Raw genomic sequence first — 10,541 nt, forward strand, 5'->3', positions numbered from 1 at the left:
CTGCGATCTCTCTACCTCCACACTTGCCCCTTGAGTTGCTTGAACTTGCTACTTCAGGGACCTAACCTTCCCATATGTGTCTTGTTATTGTTCAGTTGTGTCTGACTCTTCTGTGACCCCATTCTGGGTTTTCTTGGCAAAGATACCGGAGTGGTTTTCCATTCCCTTCTCCAGCTTATTTTACAGATGAGGAAACTGAGACAAACAGGGTGAAGTGACTTGCCCAGGGTCACACAGCTAGTTTGTGTCTGAGGTCAGATTTGAATCCCAGTCCTCCTCATTTCAGGCTTGGTACACTTTGTCCCTAGAAGCCTATATGTGTCTTATATAAGCCGATCCCTTGGAATAGAGGCTCCTTGAGGGAAGGAACGATTTTGTTTTTATCTCAGCGGCTCCAGCAGCTAGTCTGTCAGTCAATAAGCATTTATTAAACACCTACTGTGTACCAGGGCCTGGGGATACAAAGAAAGGCAAAAGGCAGCCTGTGCCCTCCAGGAGCTCAAAGGAAATACACCATATAAACAACTGTACAAACATGATATAGGCACAAAGGATAAATTGGAGATGATTAACTGTAACTAAGGGGGATCAGGAAGGGCTTCCTGTAGAAGGTAGGAGTTTAGCTGGGACTTGAAGGAAGCCAAGGAAGTCAGGAGACAGAGGGGAGGAGGGGGAAAATTCCAGGCCAGTGAAAATGCCCAGAGTTGGGAAACGAGGGTATCTTGTTCTGTAAGGCCGGCATACTTGGAATGTAGAGTGAAGTGATGAGGCCTTGCACCAGGATGGGAACAGTGTCAGAGGAGAGAAGGGGGCGGATCTGAGAGATGTTACAAAGGCAAAAATCCCCAGGACTTGGGCTAATTCAATATGGCGTGAGGGCAGGTAGGTGGCGCAGTGGATAAAGCACAGGCCCTGTAGTCAGGAGGACCTGAGTTCAAACACTTGACACTTACTAGCTGTGTGACCCTGGGCAAGTCACTTAACCCTCATTGCCCCGCCCCCCCCACCTCAATATGGAGAGGTGAGAGAGTGAGGAGTTGAGGATGACACTTAGGTTTCCAGCCTAGTTGACAATGGTAGGTGTATAAGGGAAGAAAAATTTGGAACTCTCTTATAAAAGCCAATGTTGAAGACAGTGGTAGGGAAGTTAGAAAAGGTGATGCCAGGGATCTGGAGGAAGAGGAGATCAGTTTTGGACGAGTTAAATTCAAGACGTCTGTGAGACACCCAGTCCAAGAGAGCAGTGTCTGACAACCTAAAGAGAGAAGAAAGAAGGTCAAGGCTGAGGGCTGAAAAGAGGCTGGTAGAATTGGTGATTTCTTGGTGACTTCGGAAAGAACAGTTTCCGTTGAACGGTGAGGTTCTGAAGCCAGACTGCAAAGAGTTAAGAAGAAAATGAGAGGATAGAAAGGAGACACACAGATAGGGGACAATAGCTAGTGGGGAAAGATCGATGAAGGGAAGGTTTTTGGGGGGGATGACGGAGACACAGTGGGGAAGTAGCCATCAGAAAGGGAGAGACTGAAGATAAATGAATGGGGACGAAAGAGGGGGCAATCTGCCGAAGAAGAAAAGACGACGTGGGATCACTTGTGCATATAGAGACATCTGCGTGGGCCACCTCTTCATGTGGGACGGGGGTGAAGCGGCCTTGAGATTTTTCACTGACAAATGAGGCAAGGTTCTCATCTGAGAGGACAGCAGAGTGGAAAGAACTCAACACTGCAGAGTGCTAAATTCCTGTGTTTAATGCTTTATTAGCTGTGTGGTAACCCACACAGGATGATCATTAACTGTGCCTTTGTTTTTTCATCTGTAATATGGGGATAATAATAGTATTTACCTTCCAGAGCTACAGGGAAGAGAGCACTTTGTAAACCTCAAAGTGTTATCCAGTTGTGAACTGGTTACTCCCCCCACCCCTCTTTGTTTAGATCCCAGATTTCCAAGTATAGACAGACACCTCCCCTACTGATTCAATTCAAGTATAGACACTCCCCCTCTTCCTCCATCCCCACCTCCACTGATTAATTTCCATTCAATTTGATTCTACAAGCATATATTAAGCAACTAGGGAGGCAAAATTTTAAGCAGAGAGAGAGTATTTTGGTGGTTTTGAGTTGGAGTACCTGATTTCTTAATTCTTGTGTGAATTTGGGCAAGTCACTTCATCTGAGAACCTCAGTTTCCACATTAGTAAAATGAGGAGGTTGGACTAGATCAGGACTTAAACTTTTTCCACTCGTGATACTCCACCCTGGGCATATAGGTAGATAAAAAAAAGGTATATGTAACCTTTTACTGTAGCCAAATTTTTCTCGACCCTCACATTCAGACACTTGACACTCACTAGCTGTGTGACCCGGGACAAGTCACTTAACCCTCATTGCCCTGGGCTGGGGGCGGGGAAGCTTTGAACTAGCTCACCTCTAAAGTGCCTAGCAACTTGATCCTAGGATCCCACCCCTCTGTAAATGGATCCCTTAGGTCTTAGAGTCTTGCCTAGGCCCCTGAAAAGTTAAGTGGATTTGTTCAAAGTCACATAGCATGAGTCAAAGGCAGAATGGGAGCCTGGGTACTCCTGACTCCAAGGCTGGTTCTCCATCCACTCACTGCAGAGGACTGGTTTTTAGTTAACCATGATCATTTAAGCCTTACAGGATCTATTAAAAATTATATCTTTTTTTGGGGGGGGGGGGCAATGAGGGTTAAGTGACTTGCCCAGGGTCACACAGCTAATGTCAAGTGTCTGAGGCTGGATTTGAACTCAGGTCCTCCTAAATCCAGGGCCGGTGCTTTATCCACTGCGCTACCTAGCTGCCAGGATCTATTAAAAATAAAGACTAAATGAGGAAAAGATGAAGGCCCCTGTTTAGTGTGGAGAGTTTTGGTCGGATTTTTCCTCCAATTGAAAGTAGAAAATCTCCCTTTGGCTTTCTTTTTGGAAAGTTGGTCAGCCTTTTCATTTCCTGATTTAAAAAAAAAATTTTTATTTTCACATGTGGCCATTTGGCCACTGGGTTTTCAAATACTAGGAGCGAACCAAGCGACAACAAGCTTCCATTTGTTAGGAGTCTTGTCTCTATGCTACCCTATTCACTTGCTAACAAGCTGGTGGAAACCGAGGCTGCTGTTAACTGGGGCTTCTTTTCATAAATATTTCACTTCAATTCAACAAGCAGGAATGAAGCGACTTTTGTGGAAAGTTTTCCACAACCTGGCCCCTCCAGTCTTCCGTCAAGACTCAGGCCCAACAGACTTCCTTCTGGAGACCCTTCCCAGTCACCTTGGGCTTTTTTTATTGGTGTTCCCCAAGCACTTAGAATGTAAGCTCCTTGAGGGCAGGAACTGGGTTTTTGTTTTTGTTTTGTCTTGTCTCTTTAATACTGGCATTTAGCACTGGGCTGGGTATTTAGTAAGAACAATGAAAAGTATTTACTTGATTGATTCACCACTGTGCAAGTGTTTTATTTCCTCTAGATAGCAGTCAGTCAAAGAACATTTATTATGGTATCAGGTGCTATACTAGTTGCTGCAACTACATTGTTACCAATGATTTCTTAAAATACTAAAAGGGGGCAGCTGGGTGGCCCAGTGGATAAAGCACCAGCCCTGGATTCAGGAGGACCTGAGTTCAAATCCGGCCTCAGACACTTAAGACTTACGAGCTGTGTGACCCTGGGCAAGTCACTTAACCCTCATTGCCCTTCAAAATGAACGAATGAATGGAGATAGAAAAATGAATGAATAAATGAGCGAATAAACAAACAGATAAATAGATAAATAAATAAAATATTAAAAGGATCAGGGTATCAATGATATCAATTAACAAGAGTTTTTAAATGATTTAATAATTCTATGATTTACAATAATTTCTGCCATCTGGGCAAATACACTTTAAATAAAAATAATTAAGGCAAGTACTGTGAAAGAAATGTCTTTATCCTGTCTTTGATATGTTGCAAATGTACTGCATCACTTGATGTCACTTGGTCCTTCTGGGTATTTTGGGATTCCTGATGATAATATGGTGGGAAAATGGGGTACGGGTTGGGGTTCTTGGGAATTCCTCTTTAAAGAATTACACCCTCTTGCACACAAAACTTAGTTAGAATAAGGTGATAGTTTATTTAGGAGCAAGGGAAGGGAAGGGTGGGGGGAGGGAAACCATGAAAGAAATCCTTGGACTTTTCCTGGGGAGATTTGGCATAAAGCACATGGCTCAGAGGTACCAAATCTCCTTGAACAGGAGACTGGAAGGTACTTTTATAGAGGACTGATGGGGGTGGACCATCTGCCCGTGAAAAGTTCCTTTAGTGAGAGAGGACCATCCCCCACTGGTGGTAGCTGGGGGAATTGGGTGAGGAGTGGAGGACCATCCCCCACTGGTAGTGACTAGAGGAATTGGGTGAGGGGTGGCTACAGATCCCTCTTCAGAACACAAAGGCCGCAGCCACACCCAAATTTATCTCCTCAGGGTAAGGGAGACCAGAATGAAGGGTAGGAATCTGAAGCTAGCTCAGTCCGATTTGGTTCAGTTTATCTCTCTAGGTGTTATCTGTCCTCTGGTTTAGTTTCTCAAGGAGAATCTTCCTTGATGTGCCCCAGAGAACTTCTGGGGTGCTCTGCACCCCATGACACTCTCCTAGTAATTGCCAAATGTCATCTCATCCTTCTTTTTTTTTTTTTTTTTTTAGGCAATTGGGGTTAAGTGACTTGCCCAGGGTCACACAGCTAGTAAGTGTTAAGTGTCTGAGGCCGGATTTGAACTCAGGAACTCCTGACTCCAGGACTGGTGCTCTATCCACTGTGCCACCTAGCTGCCCCCCATCTCATCCTTCTTGACCTCTCAGCAGTCTTAGACCTCACGCTCTCCCCCCTCTTCTTGATACTTTCATGTTGTTGTTTTTCTTTCTCTCCAGCACTGCCTGAGTCTCCTGAATCTCCTCCTACAGGCCTGACCTCTTCCTCTCTGTCATCTTTGCTGGCTCTTCACCCATGTCATGCCACGTAACCATGGGTACCTCCCAGGGCACTCTCCTAGGCCCTCTTCCTTTGACCATCTACACTAGCTCTCTCTCAGTGATCTCATCCACTTCCCTGGATTCAATTATTGTCTCCATGTAGACGGTTCTTAGATCTTTTTGTCCTGCCTTAACTTCTTTCCTGACCTCCAGTCTTACATCTCTAACTGCCTATAGGATGTCTTGAAGTGAATGTCCTACGGGATGTCTTAAATGGCTGTCGTCCAAATCTTCCCCTCTTTGGAACTTCCATATTTTTGTCAAGGACATCATCTCAGCCAGCTAGATTGGTGACCTACGTGAGCTCTTCTAACCGTCACTCTCTCTCTCACCGCTCCTGCCCCTATATATCCAATCTCTTGTCAATGCTTCTCAATGACATCTTCACAATATCCCTTGTGTGTACACTCCCTTCTCTCTTCTGACACTGCCCCCACCCTGGGATGGGACATCACCTTAGGCCTTGATGATTGCAGTGGTCTTTTTGATGTTGTAACGATTGGAATGACACCACCTGCAGGAGACTTACTGTAGAAGAGTTCCACCCATGAAGCGAAGGTCTTTGAGGGCAAGACCAGGAGTCTTTTCTTTGGAAAAGGAAGTGACGTGGGCTAGTGGGAAGAAGAAGGAAGAGACTAGCACTCTGTCTGGCTCTCTTTCCTGAGGACGCTGGTGGAGAGTGGGGCTCGAAATGTGCTCTCCCTTTAATAGATAGATGAATGTAGGCCTTTCTCTCTCTTTACCAAATTCTTATTCTCCTTAATAAATGCTTGAAAGTCTAACTCTTGCTAAAGCTTATAATTTATTGGTGACCACTCATTAAATAGTTTAGACAGTTTAGCTAGAATTTTAGCCCTTAACAATGCTCTCCCTCCTTCAAGTATGTCCTCACTCTACCCAATCCTCTACTCAGCTGCCAAAGAGATTTTCCTAATGAGCAGGGCTGACCTCCTACACCATTAACTCCACTGACACCCTATGACCTCCAGGATCAAATATAACACCCCCTGTTTGTAGGGATGTGCTGCAGTCAACAACAAAGGCTCTAGCTGAGTGTTACTTTTTTTCAGGGCGAGCATTTCTACTTTGGAAAAGAGGCAAATGCTACAAATCAAGGTTTTATTGATTGTTTTGTTGCTTGTCTAGACTGAAGAAAGTGATGAAGAGAATGTTAATAATGAAGAACAAACTGAAAAGTATGTCGGTGTTTGCTAATTATTTCCTAACACACCTTTGTCTTTGGCTTTAAAAGTCCTTGACCTGCCCCTTCCTAACTCTCTAGTTCTCTTACATCTTACTTCCCTTTCTGCTCTACAGTCTAGAAACACTGACCTTGCTGTTCCATAGATAGGATACGTCATCTCCTGATTATGTGTCTTTTTTTTTTTTTGAGGCAATTGGGGTTAAGTGACTTGCCCAGGGTCACACAGCTAGTAAGTGTTAAGTGTCTGAGGCCGGATTTGAACTCAGGTACTCCTGAATCCATGGCCAGTGTTCTATCCACTGTGCCACCTAGCTGCCCCTATGTATCTTTTTTGATGGCTGCTCCCCATGCTAGGAATATGATACTTCTTCATCTCTGCCTTCAGGCTTTTCTGGCCTCCCTCAAGTGTTACCTCACATCTCACCTTCTGTAAGAAGCCTCTTTGGGGCAGCTAGGTGATGCAGTGGATAGAGCACCAGCCCTGGAGTCAGGAGGACCTGAGTTTCAAATCCGGCCTCAGACACTTAACACTTACTAGCTGTGTGACCCTGGGCAAGTCACTTAACTCCAATTGCCTCACTAAAAAAAAAAAAAAAAGAAGCCTTTTTTATCCCCCTTAATCCTAGTGTCTATCCATCCATCCATCTGTTTCTATATCTGTCATCTACCTAGCCATCCACCCATCTGTCTATCGATGCAGCTATCAATCTACCCATTTCTCTCTCTCACTCTCTCGTCCATCCATCTATCTACACACAGATAGTTAGATAACTCATTTAGGCATCAAGTTGTTTGCATTTTGTCACCCTAATTCAAATGTCTATCTCTGACGTCAGGGTCTGTTTTCCCTTTTCTTTGTACCCTCAGTGTTTAGTACCTTGCCTAGTACCGGAAGGTGCTTATGAAGTGTTTGCTGATTTGACTTGAGCACTGGGAATGCAAAGACAAGGAAGGAAGGAAGGAAGGAAGGAAGGAAGGAAGGAAGGAAGGAAGGAAGGAAGGAAGGAAGGAAGGAAGGAAGGAAGGAAGGAAGGAAGGAAGGAAGGAAGGAAGGAAGGAAGGAAGGACGGAAGGAAGGAAGGAAGGAAGGAAGGAAGGAAGGAAGGAAGGAAGGAAGGAAGGAAGGAAGGAAGGAAGGAAGGAAGGAAGGAAGGAAGGAAGGAAGGAAGGAAGGAAGGAAGGAAGGAAGGAAGGAAGGAAGGAAGGAAGGAAGGAAGGAAGGAACTTAGGTCCTCCTTACTCCAGGGCCAGAGCTCTATCCATTACTTCACTAGCTGGCCCTAAAAACAACATACAAGGGGGCAGCTAGGTGGTGCAGTAGATAAAGAACTGGCCCTGGATTCAGGAGGACTTGACTTCAAATCCGACCTCAGACACTTGGCACTTAACTTGACACTTACTAGCTGTGACCCTGGGCAAGTCACTTAATCCTCATTGCCCTGCAAAAACAAACAAACAAACAAAACCCCCAACATACAAGGCAATGGTAGCAAGGTAAGGGACTTATATGGTCTGAGAAGTCATATAGATGGTGAGTGGAACAATAAGTTGATCAATTAATACCCTCTTTCCAGAGACTGTAGTGATGATTTGAGTTCTGTGAATAAGAGGTGGAAAAGGGTGGGTAAGAGAGATAGCAGGGCAAAGAGTCTGGAAATTAAGCTGCATATTCCTGGGGAACATAGAGCTGAGTAAGTGGATTATCCCCTGACAAACTTGGCCCTTGGTGGCCCATTTTGGAAGACACATTTTATTTTAATTATTAATTTTTATTATATATTTAATTTGTTTGACATTATTTTATTATCCAACTCCTTTATTATTTATTTTGTTATTTAATTTTATTTTTCCAATTACATGTAAATGCAATTTTTAACAATCGTTTTTTAAAAATTTTGAGTTCCGCATTCTCTCTCCCATCCCTCCACTCTTATTGAGAAGATAAACAAATTATATATAGATTATACATGTGTGGTCATGCAAAACACATTTCCACATTAGCTTATTGCAGAAGAAAACAGATTTAACCCCTCCACCAAAAAAACCCCAAAAGTTTAAAAAAGTATGCTTCTGTTTGTATTCAGGCTCCATCAGTTCTTTCTTTGGAGGTGGAATGAATTTTTTTTTTATCATGAGTCCTTCAGAATTGTCTTAGATCATTGTATTGCTGAAAGTAGATAAGTCATTCACAGTTGATTATCTTACAATATTGCTATTACTGTGTATAACGTCCTTCTGGTTATGTTCATTTCACTTTGCATCACTTCATATAAGGTTTTTCTGAAACCAGTTCGCTCATTTTTTAAAATTATTTTTAAGCTATATTTATTTATTTTATTTTCCATTTATATGTAAGGGTAGTTGTTCCAAAATTTTTCTCCCTCCCTCCCTTTCCTCCCCCCTCCACAAGATCGCAATCAGGTTATATATGTAAATCCACAAGTGTTCTTTTTAGCAGTTCTTTCTATAGCAGTGAATAGTAAGCTTCCTCATTAGTTCCTTGGGATTGTCTTGGTTCACAATTTCTCCTTGAACAATACTGCTGTCACTACACACAGTGTCCTCTCAGCTCTGCTCACTTCACCATACATCGATGTTCATTAGTCTTTCAAGGTTTTTCGGGGATCATTTTGTTTGTCATTTCCTGTAGCACAAGTCCATTCCACTACAATCATATAACACAGCTTTTTCCATCATTCCTCAATTGATGGACATTCCTTCAATTTTCAATTCTTAGCCTCTACCAAGAGTTGCTATAAATATTTTTTGTACAATTTTTCCCCCTTTTCTCTTTTTCATGATTACTATTGTTAACTGTTTCCCTTCCATCCTATTCCCTTTCCCATGATATTTATTCTATTATCCATCTTCTTTCATCCTATCATGCTTCAAAAGGGATTTGCCTGTCTGTCCCCTCCCCCACTCTGCCCTTCCTTTTTTTGCCCCTCTCTCTTTATCCCCTTCCCCTCCTATTTTCCTACTGAGTTATAGAGATTACTCCACCCAATTGAGTACATAGTTCCCTCCTTGAGCCAATTCTAATGAGATTGAGGTCTTTGAGCCAATTTTGAGGAGTGTTAGGCTCATTTACTGCCCAGATTAAATAGATTACTCCATCCAGTTGGGGGTGTGTGTGTTAGTCCCTCCTTGAGGCAGCTCTGATGAGTTTAAGGTCTTTGAGCCTTTTCTGATGAGTGTAAAATTCATTTACTACCCTGCTCCTCTCCCATCTCTTCCCCCACTCTATAAGCCTTTTCCTGTTTCTTTCTTGTAGGATTTCACCTCTGCCCTTCCCCCTCCCCCAGTGCATTCCCTTCACCCCTCAATTTAACTCTAAAGATGTTATCACCTAGCTAGGTGATACAGTGGACAAAGCATCACCCCTGGACCCAGGGGGATCCCAGCCAAAACCTGACCTCAGACACAAGACAGAAGCCCATTGTATGACCCCAGGTATGTCCCCCAGCTCCAATTTTTTTTTTTATGTTTCTCTAGGGTCTTATATTTGAAAGTCAAATTTGCCATTCAGTTCAGGTCTTTTCATCACAAATATCTGAAAGTCTTCTTTTTCATTAAAGTCTCATCTTTTCCATTGAAAGATAATGCTGAGTTTTGCTGGGTAGGTGATTCTTGGTTGTAATTCCATTTTCTTTGCGCTTTGGAATATCATATTCCATGCCCTCCGGTCCTTTAATGTAGACGCTGCTAGATCTTGTGCTATCCTGACTGGGGCTCCACAGTATTTGAATTCTTTCTTTTTGGCAGTTTGCAATATTTTCTCCTTAACCTGAGGGCTCTGGAATTTGGCTATAATATTCCTAGGAGTTTTCTTTTTGGGATCTCTTTCTAGAGGTGATCAGTGGATTCTTTCAATTTCTATTTTAGCTGCTTCTTCTCAGGGCAATTTTCCCTGAGAATATCTTGGAAGATGGTGTCTAAACTCTTTCCTTGATCATGGTTTTCAGGTAGACCAATAATTTTCAAATTATCTCTCCTGGACCTATTTTCCAGGTCAACAGTTTTCCCCAGAAGATATTTCACATTGCCCTCTATTTTTTTATTCATTTGGATTTGCTTTACTGTGTCTTGGTTTCTCATAAAGTCACTGGCTTCCATTTGTTCAATCCTCATTCTTAGGCAATTATTTTCATCAGAGAGCTTTTGTACCTCCTTTTCCATTTGGCTTTTCAAGTTGTTGACTTTTTTCTTATGTCTTTCCTGCATCACCCTCATTTCTCTTTCCATTTTTTTCCTCTACCTCTCTAACTTTATCTTCAAAGTCCTTTTTGAGCACCTCTATGGCCTGAGACCAG

The sequence above is a fragment of the Dromiciops gliroides genome, chromosome 5, assembly GCF_019393635.1.
Source record: "Dromiciops gliroides isolate mDroGli1 chromosome 5, mDroGli1.pri, whole genome shotgun sequence".
In the NCBI taxonomy this organism is placed as follows: domain Eukaryota; kingdom Metazoa; phylum Chordata; class Mammalia; order Microbiotheria; family Microbiotheriidae; genus Dromiciops; species Dromiciops gliroides.